At 44.4% G+C, this 16,184-nt stretch overlaps 1 protein-coding gene across 2 annotated transcripts in view; it reads right to left on the bottom strand.

The window, feature by feature from the left end:
* LOC115152161 (protein BANP-like) overlaps positions 1-16,184 on the bottom strand; it is a 76,298-nt gene that overhangs the window by 15,992 nt on the left and 44,122 nt on the right. The window lies entirely within an intron of this gene.

The following is a 16,184-nucleotide window of genomic DNA, read 5'->3' as shown; positions in this document are numbered from 1 at the left end:
AGGGTCAACCAATGTGTCTTTGTGTCAAACTTCAACACACGACCCCCAGAAGAGGTCTGCTTAGCATCACCCAAAATGACACCCTATTCCTTACATAGTGCACTGATTTTGACCAGGGCTCATAGGGCTCTGGTCAGAAGTAGTGCACTATATAGAGAATAGGGTGCCATTTCAGATGCAGCCACTGTTAGCTGCTTCTGCCAGCTAGCTAATGCTCTGAATCAAGTGTTTACTGCCAGGACCTGGTCTGCTCTGTAACTAACTGGCTGGCTACACTTCCCTGAAGAGAGGCCAATTAAAACAAACAGCAGAAAGACATTTATGCTCCGATGTGTGTTTACATTATTTTATTAGTCACAACTATCAGGGTGTAACAAGCCCAGACTAGTGTCGTGCGCGCACACACACACACAGAGAGACGTAGAGACACTGGTAACAGTGACTAGAAGGAGAGAATGCTCCTTCTTTAGGGAAAATCTAGCAAACAAGTCTCGGAGGATGCAGGGGACCAATAGGGAACGCTAAAGACAGAGATCAGCCAATGAGAGCCCTACCACTTGAAAAAGTGTTTTGTTTCCCATGCACAGCCGCCATGAAAAGAGAGAGAGAGAGAGAGAGAGAGAGAGAGAGAAAGCGAGAGAAAGGGGGAGAGGGAGGGAAAGATAGAACAGAGAGAAGAGGAGAGAAGAGGAGAGAGAGAGAGAGAGAGAGAGAGAGAGAGGGGGAGAGGGAGGGAAAGATAAAACAGAGAGAAGAGGAGAGAAGAGGAGAGAGAGAGGGGGGGAGAGGGAGGGAAAGATAAAACAGAGAGAAGAGGAGAGAAGAGGAGAGAGAGAGAGAGAGAGGGGGAGAGGGAGGGAAAGATAAAACAGAGAGAAGAGGAGAGAAGAGGAGAGAGAGAGAGAGGGGGGGGGGGAGAGGGAGGGAAAGATAGAACAGAGAGAAGAGGAGAGAAGAGGAGAGAGAGAGAGAGAGAGAGAGGGGGAGAGGGAGGGAAAGATAGAACAGAGAGAAGAGGAGAGAAGAGGAGAGAGAGAGAGAGAGAGAGAGAGGGAGGGAAAGATAAAACAGAGAGAAGAGGAGAGAAGAGGAGAGAGAGAGAGGGGGGGAGAGGGAGGGAAAGATAAAACAGAGAGAAGAGGAGAGAAGAGGAGAGAGAGAGAGAGAGAGAGGGGGAGAGGGAGGGAAAGATAAAACAGAGAGAAGAGGAGAGAAGAGGAGAGAGAGAGAGAGAGAGAGAGAGAGGGGGAGAGGGAGGGAAAGATAGAACAGAGAGAAGAGGAGAGAAGAGGAGAGAGAGAGAGAGAGAGAGAGGGAGGGAAAGATAGAACAGAGAGAAGAGGAGAGAAGAGGAGAGAGAGAGAGAGAGAGAGAGAGGGGGAGAGGGAGGGAAAGATAAAACAGAGAGAAGAGGAGAGAGGGGAAACCCTGTTGTGTTGAACTACAGCCAAGCTGTGCCAGAGTTCGTCTTTTAACACACTCAATAATAATAGAGCATGATGGGGCAGCAGAAACATGGTGTGGGGTATTGCTGTAGATTTACATTCACACACACTATAGGAAACCGGGGCTATAGGTTTAGAGTTATGACGTCTAGACCTAATTGGATAACATACAGTAGGCCAACTGTAATAATTTGTTGAATGTGCAAACACACATGCAAAGCTAACATACCATCACATCTGACCCAGCAAGACTGATGGAGGGAAATATTAAGTGAGCTGTGTGTGTGTTTGATACTATACTTGTGAGGACCAGAAATCCTCACAAGAATAGTAAACCAAGGAGAATTCGAACAAGTGAGGACATTTGGCCGGTCCTAAAATAGAAAAAAGCCATTTAAAAGCGTAGGGGTTAGGTTTAGGGTTAGAATTAGGAGTTAAGGTTAAGGCAAATAGGATTTTGAATGGGAATCAACTGTTGGTCCCCAAAAAGTCCTCACAGGTAGAGTAAGACAGCTGTGTGTGTAAATAAAGCCATGGCTCTCGCTTGCATCTAATACTCTACACTACAACATGGTCTGTCTCTCTCTACCTCTTGCATGATGTGAAGCTTCTCTGGTATTTGATGCCGTCTCCAGCTCTAACCCAGTCTGACTTACTCCCATGCTATGTTTGTTAGGGATACACATATTCGACCCTAGTCATTTACATACAGTAGAGCAGCTGGGTGCAGGCCTAACAGACATACCCAATTTGGGGATGAATCAGAATCTGCAGAAAAAAACTAAACCTTAAAAACCCCAATTACAGACGCTGTATGTGACCCACTTGCCCTACCAACCCTCCCCCTTCCACCCCCAACCAAACCCCGGCCTTCACTTTGAAGTTGCTGTACTCTGGGGAGGGGGGCTGTGTCAGGCTCCAGGAGATTTAGACAGATTTTTTAACTTCACCACAATGTCTGATGCAGCCAGAACACACCATTCCCAGCCAGCCTGATGGGAACTATTAGATGAAAAGGAAGACTCAATGCCTACGCTAACCAGATCAGTGCCACAAAATTAGACAGACATAGTGAACTAAAGACCGGCTGATTTGGGGTGACTGTAGCCTTGAGAGACGGGCCAGTAATCAGAGAGTTGCCGGTTCAAATCCCAGGGCTGACAGAGGAATCCGGCAGGAGTGAGCCAGCAGCTGGAGGGTTGCTGGGTCTAATATCCTATGTCCTACCTACTACCATTTTGCCTTTGAGCAAGGCACTTAACTCCCCAAATCTGCTCTAGGGGCACTGCTCTGTGGTATTGTAATATACACGCATGTTATTGGTCACATACACATGTTTAGCAGATGTTATTGCAGGTGTAGCGAAATGCTTGACAAAGGGTCCGTACACACACTGACCACTTACAGAGGGTCATAGCCTTGGTCTGAGAGTGGTCTTGCTGAGAATCATCTGAGTGAACATACACAAACTGAAGGCTGCAGATTGAAGTCTGAGTGATTGTGTATACACTAACTGACCACAGCGAAACAGACTGACCAAGGGCCATTACAGACAGATGAATCGATTGTAAACATTCTGTTATATGCATCTGCGGTACATCAAAAGTTCAAGTCAGCTCTGCATAAAAAGACAGACGGCTGTGAAATAAATACAGATAGGCCATCAGTCATACGAACCCTGTAGAAAGACACTAGGCTTAATCTGTTTGTTAGGGATACACACATTCGACCCTAGTCATTTACATACAGGTGGAGCAGGAATGTCATGGCAGTATGCTAGGAATGTAGTTGGTACTAAATGAAAATGCTTAAGCTGGTATATGGGGGGTGATAGGTGAAAATGAGAAAGCAGGTAATTCTGTGAGGTAATGAAAGACTGACAGGTAGATGTGGTGGGTAATGACTGAAAATAGTTGAGCTGGTGTGTGGAGGGTATTAGGTGAAAAGGAACATGGTAATAGACGAAGAGGAAATAAATGAACTTACAACATGATGAATGAATTCAACAAGGCAGGTAAGTAAGGAACTATAGTAGGTATTGGGTGAAAATGGTGGAGCTGGTATGCGGTAGGGAGTAACAGTGTAGGTAAACATGGCAGGGCAGGTACTTAATAATTAGCTAATAATTATTAATTGATTCTGACCTTGTTAGGCAAAGCGAAATTCCAAGTGTGTTAGGTGTAGCATTTGAGTGTCTACTAGTATATTTACAGTGCCATCGGAAAGTATTAAGACCTCTTCCCTTTTTGTTACATTACAGCCTTATTCTAAAATGGATTAAACAATAAAAAATCCTCAATCTACATGTACATTTTTTTTTTTTTTTGTCATTTAGCAGACACTCTTATCCAGAGCGACTTACAGTAGTGAATGCATACATTTTTTTTATTTTTCCGTACTGGCCCCCCGTGGGAATCGAACCCACAACCCTGGCGTTGCAAACACCATGCTCTACCAACTGAGCCACAGGGAAGGCTACACCCAATAATGAGAAAGCAAAGACATGTTGTTAGACATTTTTGCAAATGTATATATATTTTTAAACAGAAATATATTATTTACAAGTATACAGATCCTTTGCTTTGAGATGCAAAATTGAGCTCAGGTGCATCCTGTTTCCATTGATCCACTGATCATCCTTGAGATGATTTGGAAAGGCACACACCGGACTATACAAGGTCCCACAGTTGACAGTGCATGTCAAAGCAAAAACGAAGCCATGAGGTCGAAGGAAATGTCCGTAGAGCTCCGAGACAGGATTGTGTCGAGGCACAGCATTGAAGATCCCCAAGAACAGTGGCCTCCATCATTCTTAAATGGAAGAAATTTGGAACCACCAAGACTCTTCCTAGAGCTGGCCGCCCAGCCAAACTGAGCAATCAGGGAGGGAGGTGACCAAGAACCCAATGGTCGCTCTGAGAGAGCTCCAGAGTTCCTCTGTGGAGATGGAATAATCTTCCACAAGGATAACCATCTCTGCAGCACTCCACCAATCAGGCCTTTACGGTAGAGTGGCCAGACGGAAGCTACTCCTCAGTAAAAGGCACATGACAGCCCGCTTGGAGTTTACCAAAAGGCACCTTAAAACCTGTTTGGGATAGGGGGCAGTATTGAGAATTTTGGAAAAAATATGTGCCCTTTTTTAACTGCCTCCTATACCAACTCAGAAGCTAGAATATGCATATTATTGTTCAGGTTTGGATAGAAAACACTCTGAATTTTCTAAAACTGTTTGAATGGTGTCTGTGAGTATAACAGAACTCCTATAGCAGGCAAAAACCTGACAAGGTTTCAAGCAGGAAGTACCATGTCTGACAAGGAGTCGTGCGTCTTGCATCTTTTTATTGAAAAGTAAGGATCTTAGCTGTAACGTGACAATTCCCAGGGCTCCAATAGGCTCTCAGAACCCGCGAAAAACCTGAAGGTTTACGAGGGAGCCTCAGGCTGAAACACATTATCACCTTTTGTAAGTGGCTGCTCAGAGGACCTTTGAATGAGGCGCGTGCACGATTCGCTCCCGAGGAGAAATTTTATTCGGCTGTTTAGGCTCAATGCATATTCCCGGTCGGAATATTATCACTTATCTACGAGATAAATGGCATAAAAATTGGTTTTAAACAGCGGTTGACATGCTTCGAAGTACGGTAATGGAATATTTAGACATTTTTGTCAAGCCAATGCGCCATGCGCGACACCGTGATGAAGCATTCTGATAGTGTCTAGAACTCACGAACAAAACGTCGCTGTTTGGATATAACGATGGATTATTTGGGACCAAACCAACATTTGTTATTGAAGTAGAAGTCCTGGCAGTGTATTCTGACGAAGAACAAGCAAGGTAAGAACATTTTTCTTATAGGAAATGTGATTTTGGTGGAGGCTGACCTGGGTGGGTATCTAAATAGCTAGCCCTGTGATGCCGGGCTATGTACTTAGATTATTGCAAAATGTGCTTCATCCGAAAAGCTATTTTAAAATCGGACATATCGAGTGCATAGAGGAGTAATGTATCTATAATTCTTAAAATAATTGTTATGCTTTTTGTGAACGTTTATCGTGAGTAATTTAGCAAACTGTTAGTAAATTCCCCGGAAGTTTGCGGGGGTTATGCTTTTTCTGAACGTCACATGCTAATGTAAAAAGCTGTTTTTTGATATAAATATGAACTTGATTGAACAGACATGCATGTATTGTATAACACAATGTCCTAGGTGTGTCATCTGATGAAGATCATAAAAGGTTAGTGCTGCATTTAGCTGTGGTTTGGGTTTATGTGACATGATATGCTAGCTTGAAAAATGGGTGTCTGATTATTTCTGGCTGGGCAGTCTGCTGACATAATCTAATGTTTTGCTTTCGTTGTAAAGCCTTTTTGAAATCGGACAGTGGGGTTAGATTAACGAGATTCTTGTCTTTAAATAGCTGTAAAATAGTCATATGTTTGAGAAATTGAAGTAATAGTATTTCTAACGATTCAAAAATCGCGCCACTGGATTTCAGTGGCTGTTACGTAGGTGGGACGAGTTCGTCCCACATGCGCCAGAGAGGTTAAGGACTCTCAGACCATGAGAAACAAGATTCTCTGGTCTGATGAAACCAAGACTGAACCATTTTGACTGAATGCCAAGCGTCACGTCTGGAGAAAACCTGGCACCATCCCTACGCTGAAGTATGGTGGTGGCAGCATCATGCTGTGGGGATGTTTTTCCAGTGACTGGGCGACTAGTCAGGAGTGAAGAAAAATGAACAGAGCAAAGTACAGAGAGATCGTTAATGAAAATCTGCTCCAGAGCGTTCAGAACCTCAGACTGGGGCGAAGGTTCACCTTCCAACGGGAAAACAACCCTAAGCACACAGCCAAAACAACGTAGGAGTGGCTTTGGGACAAGTCTCTGAATGTCCTTGAGTGTCCCAGTTAGAGCCTGGACTTGAACCCGATTGAACATTTCTGGAGAGACTGCAGCAACGCTCCCTATCCAACCTGACAAAGCTTGAGAGGATCTGCAGAGAATGGTAGAAACTCCCCAAATACAGGTGTGCAAAGCTTGTAGCGTCATACCCAAGACTCAAGACTGTAATCGTTGCCAAATGTGCTTCAACAAAGTACTGAGTAAAGGGTCTGAATACCTATGTAAATGTGATTTCAGTTGTTTTATTTGTAGTAATATAATACAAAGCAAAAATCTGTTTTTGGATTAAAAAAAACAAACTATTTTAGCATAAGGCTAAACGTAACAAAAGGTGGAACAAGTCAAGAGATCTGAATGCTTTCCGAATGCACTGTAAGTGTGCAATCAAGGAGGACGGGGGATTCTAACTCTTGTACTCTTCAATTATAGGTTGGGACTTCAATCCTTCATGAGAGCATTCTCAGCTGTGAGGATCTGAGTACACAGAGAGCAGAGGGGTTTATAGTTCTGGAACATTGTGTGCGATCTCTACAGCGAATACAGGAAGTCTCCCAGGGACCACTTCCTGTCCCACTACTTGATTTGCAAAAAGAGCTCATCTCTTTCCCAATTTGACATTCCCTGATTCCTCAAATCCGGTCTCCTCACCTTCTCCTCAGAACATATTGTAGGAAAAGGTCAGGATGTCACGACTTCCGCCGAAGTCGGTTCCTCTCATTGTTCAGGCGGCGTTCGGTGGTCGACGGCACCGGTCTTCTAGCCACGTGTTGGACCCTTCAATGCTGCGGGAGTTCCACCGTCTCCGTCCAGATCGCCCTGCACCTTGCCCTCCAGATTTTCCCTGAGGCCGGTGTCGAGGGGGGGCGGGGGTACTGTCACGACTTCCACCGAAGTCGGTTCCTCTCCTTGTTCGGGTGGCGTTCGGCGGTCGACGGCACCGGTCTTCTAGCCATCGCCAATCTACCTTTCATGTTCCATTTGTTTTGTCTTGTTTTCCCACACACCTGGTTTACATCCCCTCATTACTTGACGTGTATATAACCCTCTGTTCCCCCCCATGTCTGTGTGTGGAATTGTTTGTTGTAAAGTGTAAGTGCGCTTCAGACTGGTTTGCGACGGGTTATTTCAACCCATATTTTGTTGTTCTGGGTGCCGTTGGTTTTGCCTCATTAAACTGCTCCGGTTATTACCCAGTTCTGCTCTCCTGCGCCTGACTTCCCTGCAGCCAGTTACGCACCTCTTACACAGGAGGGGAGGGACTGTGTTCTGATCAAAAACACTCAAACTGTAGTATGAAATTATGGGTCTGACATTCAGGAAACACATCAACCACATTAACCCAAACACATGATAGAGATCTGTTAGCGATACGGCATAAACTACGCACCATCTCACACTTGGACACAGTCAGACACACGCAGCCCCCCGGGGGGGACAATCCATTCAGTGCCATATTCTGACTTTTACACAGGCACGCAACACTTGCACTGCTTCCAATAGCCTAATTTGTGCTTTAGACCCAAGTTCGCACGCATTACGCAAGTCAAAATCACATCCACTTGCAGTGAGTTGTCAGAAAATAAAAACACACAACAGAAAGAAAAATCTAACTTGGCAAGAGAAACCACATAAATGAGAATAGGACCTGGTAGTTCGGCTGCTCTTAAGTGCATTAGTAACTGTTGTCCTCCAGCTTGTGTTATTGGGGCCCCTAAATAGTATTTCTTATTGTCTATCCACACCGGTAACATACTAGCGGGGCCCAATGAGTGTGTGTGTGTGTGTGTGTGTGTGTGTAGAAGGGAGGATTAGATGGCTGCATCAGAACAGCCCACGCTGTCTCCATGCCAAAAGAGAGCTGGAGGAGAAAATACAACGAACAAACAAGTCGGCTTAAATTCACTTCAGCAGAGTTTGCTAGTTGCGATGACCTTCTGAAAAGAACAGAAAAGTGGATAAATCTATCTTTTTTTGTTCTTTATGCCATAATGCTTTCAACAGTAATGGAGACAGGATACTGAAGAAATACAGTGTCGGGCGCAAGAAGGCAGAGAACCAAACAACAAATGCGTCTTAATGCAAAAAACAGCCAGAGTGGGCCAGATTGAAACACAATAACCAACTGTGCAAACAAGGACCTTTTTCCCAGCCCAACCTCTTTTTTGTTGTCCCAATTCAAACTGCACTTTTGGTTGCACATGATTCTGGTTTAGATTGAATAATGAAAAGATACAGGGCAATAAGACAGTTGTTAGAAAACAAAAGAAAGCATATTTGTTTTGTTAACTTGTACACAACCCTTCGATCTTCAACGGTTAAAGTTTGACTGTGCAATTGATCTGAAATAATGAATTATGTTGTAACCCAGGTCTCTGGCACTGGGTAGTGTGTGTGTGCACATTTATCTAAGTGCATGAATGCATGTTTTGTCAAAGAGCTCTGTTTCCCTGCAACCCACAAACACACAAAGACCTACAAGCACACAAACACTTTTATGAGGCACCGCTCAAATAAATCAGAGGCACCACTCCAATCTGTTTTCTATCAGTCCCAATAGAATCACTCATATCCTCTCAGATCTAACGTGTAAAAAGAAAAGAATAGGAAAAATAAACGTTTGGAGTTTGAGAGGTTGGAACTTCCTCCCTGCTTTATAGCCCGTCAACAACATCTGCAGCAGCTCTCCTGAGCCAGTCAGGACAGATGTGGGGGGGCATCAGGACACAGAGGGAGCAGCTGGAGTTGATGCTCTGAGTCCCCTTTCCTACTCAATCCTTCCAAAAGTCTGTCAGTCTACTGTATCCCTCTATAGAATACGATGTTCAGATGTAAACCCAACACTCAGTCACACTGAAGATCCTCTATTAGTTAAGCCTAGCCCTGGAGCATCAGTTGAAAAATACCCTCTCCAAGTCAACTATCCCCACTAAATAACTTTCTCAACACAGATCTACAGTCGGATATTAATTTGACCAGTTATCATCACAGGAGTAAAATAATCCCGCAGTAGGAGGATTTGATTATAAAAAAAAGAGTTAATTAACTTTGATAGGCTAAAAATAGGTTACAGTTTAGGTGTACCCTCTGGCTGTATTTCGGATACACTTGTACGTCGTAGTGAAGACCAATATCTATCTTGTGTTATTAAGCTATATAAAATGATGGTTGTTGATGTGTATGGCTGGCCTTCAGATACATTTTTGTACATTTGAATGTTGCAGTAGTAGAGTAGGACCTAGAGTAGTAGGACCTTTCTTCTGTTTGGTGCTTTAGCATTTGAGCGAGCAAGAAAGAGAACTGAGGGTTTTCAGTGAATTTATGCAAATCACAAGGCTCATTGGAATTTCTCAGGAAAATCTCAGCGACATCAAAGTGATCAAAATAAGATTGTACAGATGTGCTGTCTCCACAGCTGGAAAGAGAGCACCCTGAAATCCACCTGTCATCATCTCCTCAACTAACATTTTGCTTTGCTTATGAGTGGAATGCCTACCGGAGTGAATCAGTTCAAGTCATAGAACTAAGGCCAGGAGTTTTTCCTAACCACATGACCTGACCAGGAAAAACATGTAGATAACTACAAGTGTTTATTTATTTTTATCGTCAGGTGGCAAGGGAAAAACTCATGGCACTATCATGTAACCACCATCTTAATATTCGAGAGAGGAGGCGGCAAGGAGTTAGGATGTGAGGAGTCGCAGAAATACAAATGAAAATAAAGCCCTAACCTTTCTAAATCTGTCCTAAAGGCACTTACTCTCACTCACTCTGCTGCATCTACTGTTTCTCCTCCACCCACTCGATGACACCATTCCTAAACACAGGCTTGACACCTCCATTAACACTAACCCTGCTTTATATTATTTTCTTTCTCTCCTCCAACTCCCATGCCTTTCAGTAGACTACAGTTTCAGTCAAGGCTAGTGTGGTTTTGACTAAACCAGATCAGTTTGAATTCTGATCCAGGACCAGTATAATCAAAGGCCTTCGGTCGGCCACTGCGATGACTGAAATAACTTCTGTAATTTAGCAGGGCCTTTTTCTTTTAACGAGACAGGCCCCCAGTGTACTATATACACTCGTGTCTGTTCTCTGGCTCAAAAATCTAGCTTGGCCTAGCTGATTGACAAATGCATTTTTACAAGGGCCTTTAAAATAATTATTTACAATGATCACTTTATCATGATTCTAATTAGCTTGTTTGTTTAGATGGACGTGATATATATGCCGTAAAACAAAAAAAATTGTTCTGACCTCCCGGCAACCTCTGGCAAACCCGCTCTGAGGGAGCCTGGGAGGGAGCGGCCGCACCCTCGCCTCCTTGCTTTTCACATGCCGCCCACATGGCGCACGATACAACTGTCTTACATGAAAGAACATCTCTGGCTTATTTACAGACGTAAATAAAAGCCTCTTTATCCTGATATAGAGGCATCATTCAGTGTTTTTACTGCTGTTTATACGAGCAGTCTTCATCAGAAAAAGAAAACAAATGATGGACCCTTTTAAAGGGATCCTCTTCATCATCTTTGCTTGCTTGTGTCATCAAAGCGGGATGGGATGGAACATGTGTGTTTATTGGCTGTGTATTCTTAAAGGGATAGCACATCCAAAATAGATTTTGGGGTCAAATTCCTCTTTGGCCTACACACACAACCTTGAGTTGTGTCTGTAGGCCAGTAGTGACCATATTCACAATAAACTGTTGTTAACTTTTGTCACAGTCAGGGGTTAGCATGATCTAAAAAAAATGCATGTAATTCATGGTACCGATGTTAGCAAAGCTGCCTTGCAAGTCGAAACGTCCTCAAAAACAATTCAAACTAAGTTTGTTCGTTTTTTATTTGCATGCTCTGAAATAGTCACTTTGTTACGCAAAACTGGAACTATTTCCTTATGTATTCTCACAGCCACATCAGTCTGTTTGCTGTAACATGGACAATAAAGTTGTATTGTGTGCTTCCTTTTCTGTTGGGCACTCAGACGCAGATTGATTACCAGCTGCAAAACTCACCGGTGGCTTGATGGAACTATCAGAGCATTGGAATATTCAGATATTACTGCAACAAATAACATTCTCGCAGGAAAGAAAACATGGACAGGTTCGTCTCAGGTATCGACACTTAGGAAGTTACGGCTTGCAATGCAGCTTTGTTAACATCATTTGGGGGGGAAGATGCTAATCATGCTACCTCCTGGTTGTGGCAAAAGTAAACAACAGATTATTGTGGATGCCGTCACTACTCGCCTACAGACAACTTCAAGGAAGAGGAATGTTACCAAAATGTGTCAAATTTTCCCTTAGTCATGCATTGATGTAAATGAGACACTAGGGAAAATGTGACTAAGGGGCCTTTCACACCTAATTGGTTTGTAGCGTTTTTTCAGAACTCTGGTGCGTTTAACCCCCTAAGTTCGCTTCCTTTGGACTGGTGTGAACACTATCCACACTCGCGCACTAAACAACGCACCGTGGTTTGCTCAAAAAGGGTGATCTTGGTCCGATTCAGCGGCAGGTGAGAATGCAGTCCAGACCAAACACAGGAAAATAACCAGTCGTGCGTATTACTAGTTGTTTGACTGCAAGCATTTGATAAAATGCATGCAGCATCATAACTTGATATCTCAGACATTCTGTGAGTAGCAGTGCATTGATGAGTGTATCCGATGCAGATTAGGGGAGACAGGGGCTGTAGGCTACTGAATATAACCTATTCAAATTGAAGTTAGAGCGGCTATTGCGAATTCCTCCCGCATGTTGTTGGAAGACAAAAGCGAAAGTAATATGAAGATTTGGACACAAGTGATGCTTCATGATAATCATAGATGGATTTAAGATGAACATTTGTGTCCAATTAACAAATTACTTGCTTGGATACGTGGTTTTGTTTAGGAATTGTAGTGGTTTGACAATGTAAAACCAAAATGGGCCAAATTAAAAAAATACAAAGTAACAAATCAACTCTGATTCAAACTATAGCTCAAAACTATGTGTGAAAACACACTAGGTAGTAGTTATGATTAACCCCTAAATGGGGAATAGGGTGTAATTTGAGACACTAAGCCCTGCATCTTCGTGGGGTGGCTGTGGGCTAGAACCCAGCAGGAGTCTGGAGGTTGGGTGTGGTGGAGGTGGTGCTCCAGGCACAGTGAAGTTGCTACCAGAGAAATCTGGTTCTTGTTAACACACTACCAGGGACATCGAGTACTTCTCGGCCAGTACAAACACACACACACACACACACACACACACACGGATGACTCTCCCCACATAGACTTGCACTGAAAAACACATACATAAATATCAAACAATGATATATGCACCAACACTTACACAGCAAAGCAAAGACCAACTAGACAGACATTTTGGCATGCGATCTGTGACCTCCATCTATGATCTTGGAGATCTACAGAATGATCTGTGATCTGAGGGAAAGCCCCTTATCTTCCTCCCATAGGTCTATATGAGATAGCGCAGGCTCCCTAAAAACAGTTCCTTTGAAATGGGATCCTCTGTAATAGAACCAGCTTTAAATCCTACACTGCTAACATGCATGTTTTATGTCCCATGTTTAATGTATCTCTGTAAGTATATCACTCGGTTTCCAATTATCCAATTCCCTCTTCCCCCTCCCCTCCATGGACATTATTTACGGGTGGAGCCATTTACTCTATCTTCAACTGTCTCTCTCCCCCCTCGGTCTCCCCCCTCTCGTTCTCCCCCTCTCTCTCCCTCCTGCATTGTGGATCCCAAAATGCTCAACAAGCTCTCCCATGATATTATCAACAACATTCTTGGACAGGGAGAAATAGGACGATTAAATAGAAATTCGGGCTGTGGTCCAGTGGTTCGATCCGGAGTGTCTTATGTTCTAAGTCTGTGTGCTTAACCCTGTGGACCTCCTCAACATCTGCTCTGTGTCAAACATTAGTAACATTAGAGACATGGTGACTGAAGGTCCACACCTAGGCCTAATTTGTAGCAAACTCACTGCAGCCGTCTGTGAGAGGAACTGATGTCAACCTGCTATTAGAAACACACACACACACCCAACAAACAAGCACAAACTCCTACACACGTGCTTGTGATCTCTAAAGTGCACACGCACACACACACACACAAACTGCCAAATAGCAATCACTAGTTTGAGTGCAGCCATCGCCTTGTGCTTTTCTTGTGTTCTCTGGGCCATGAGCTAAGTTCAGTCGAGCCAGAGTCCAGCGCAGAGCCCCAGAGGGAAGCAACAGATTAGAAGCAGAGGGAGCTGAGTTCCAAACAGCCCTGCTACGATATGGTGCTGCTTCCCCCGTATCTCATCTCCCTCTACCTGTCCCATCCTCCCGCTCTTAATCTGAACCACCATTTCTCCCTCTCCCTCCCCTGCCAGCTTCCTCTTGTTCCCTCACCCCCCCATCCACTTATCGCTCCCGCTTTCCCCTTCCCTATCTCTCTCTCCCTTTGGTGTACAGTATACAGCCCCTGACAGACAGATGGGCCTGGGGAAGTGAGAGGGGATTGGGGTTCTGGACAGACTCCAGGACACACTGAGCCGTCCGGCCAGGATCACTGATCCCTGACCCGGTTCCCACTGCTGATCCACAACAGCAGAACCTCAGGATGTTCCAGGTGTTACGCAACATCTGCCTGACAGGAGGAGGCCTGGTCCGAAGCTCTACCGGAGGTTGCATGGGGGGAGTGTTCTGGTACAGCCTCAGTGAATGACACAGACTTGGAAGAAGGAGCCAGTAAATTTAGAGGATGATGTCTATGGTTATCTCCAGGAGTGAGATATGGTTCAGCTCCTGGTGGTGTGAGGTAAGGGTGTCTAGTGTGTGTGTGTGATACAGCCCTCTCTCTCACACACATTCAGTGTCCATTAGGGTATGGTTAGATGGTTATGGTTAGATCAGAGCAGAGAGGACAGAGTATTTCTTTATGGTTTCACAGGCCAGCCTGCTCTTCCAGCATCATGAATAAGTTATCGGACTGCTTGGATCCATCATCCAGCCCTGCCAGGACCTCAACAGCCAAAGACTGGCAATGAGGGATGGACACACATTCGAGCGCACAAACCTATAGGCATGCAGGTGCGCGCACACACACACACACACACACAAAGGGTAAGTGATATACCATGCTGCAGTCTCTTAGCAGGCAGGAAATGTCCAGAAACTATGGCAGTCACAGTAAAGTGGAGAGGACGGAGAGGGTAAGATGGGGGCCAGTCTCTGTCTGTCTTGTTTTGGCCAAAACCCTCTCTCTTAGTTTTCCCCTCTAAACCCAGAGCAGACTGTAGACCCTCACCCATTAACAAGACCTGTGATAGGGAGTCACAATCCCCAGTATGTTACACAGCACTGCAATGACTCAGGCCTATACTACAACTCTTGTGTCTGGACCATGAATACACGCCCCTTACACAAGCCACAATCCCCCAAACGACCACTGTGGATCCCACCGCCACAGAAACATCAGTCACCACATGAAACATAGCATCCCCACCGCACCTCAGAGGGCAGCGGTCAGCAGCTGTGTGGAGAGGAAGTGAGAGGTGCGGAGGGAAGCACCCAGCGTCTTTCTGACAGGGCCAGTCTATCTATAGCAGAAGGAGAGGGATGGAGAAAGGGAGGGATGAGCGGCCCAGATAAGAGAGCAGAGGAGGGAGGGTGGAGATGTGGAAGTCTTCCAGCAGTGTGCTATAAGCTACGCTAACATAGCCTGAGTGAGCAGTATCCCACTGCACTGGAGGAACAATGACATCACAGAGACTTAAGTGTAGCTGTAGCCTGCCTACTCAGAAACAGGCCTTGTAGATTGTAGCAGATTCATTCACAGGCCCAAATGGATATGCTGCAAATGGACAACCACATTTCTCTATGGTCTTTTGACAATCTTTGCTGTGACCTCACCGTGTTCGAGCATTACCAGCGCCCAATGAACAGAACACAATCCGGAATGCAATCAAGTAATCAAGTTATTTGGATAAATCTGACTTCAGTCATTTCTTGTTATTTTTTTACTTTTAGATTATGTGTGTATCAGTGGTGGTCAGTGCCGTTTAAGATGAGGGAGGACAATATTTTTTTTTAATGAACATGGCCTTATTTCTATTACAGCATATTCCATTCACCCAGCTCCAAGTAACATCAATAGGTTAAGGCTAATAGATGACACTCACATTTTCATTACAACCTAGCCTGTAAATTAAAGTTTACAACATAGGTGCACAGGTCTTGAGAAATTTCAGTAATTAAAGTGACAGACCGTGACATTCATTACCGCCTTGCACACTCTTGCCTGCATCTATCTGATCTAAGTTGTAATCATCAGTCTAACAGTTGCAAACAAGAGTTTCTATTAGCGAAATTCAGGTATATTTATCCCATTTCCTCCTGTTTGCTTCCGTTTAAGAAACATTCATCAACAGAATCTGTAGAATGAATACACCCCTACTCACACGCAAACACAGTTCATTTTAATAGAAGCCACATACAAACAGCATGATCTGCTCGTTGTATAATCCCTTCTCGCATCTGCCTGCTCTTTTCCCCTCCACTTGTGGACTTCAGTGCACAACACGTCAGCTGCGTGACCAGGCGAAAAACACTTTCCAAAATAACCTTCATATCATAACCACTACACACAGCCTACATCGTTGTCACCATATCAACTAACATCATAGCTAGTCAACATAGATACCTGAACTAATGCGTCAGCAAACCCGCTACAATCATGCAGTACAGTGTACAGTCAGTAAGCTGTTCAGCGGGCCCAGGTTGCAATAACTTACCTTGACTTGGAAGAGCTCCAGTGTTGGATAGCCATAGC

This window comes from Salmo trutta, chromosome 17 (assembly GCF_901001165.1).
Source record: "Salmo trutta chromosome 17, fSalTru1.1, whole genome shotgun sequence".
In the NCBI taxonomy this organism is placed as follows: domain Eukaryota; kingdom Metazoa; phylum Chordata; class Actinopteri; order Salmoniformes; family Salmonidae; genus Salmo; species Salmo trutta.
The sequence above is the reverse complement of the archived record's forward strand: the minus strand, read 5'-3'. Positions and strand labels throughout refer to the sequence as shown.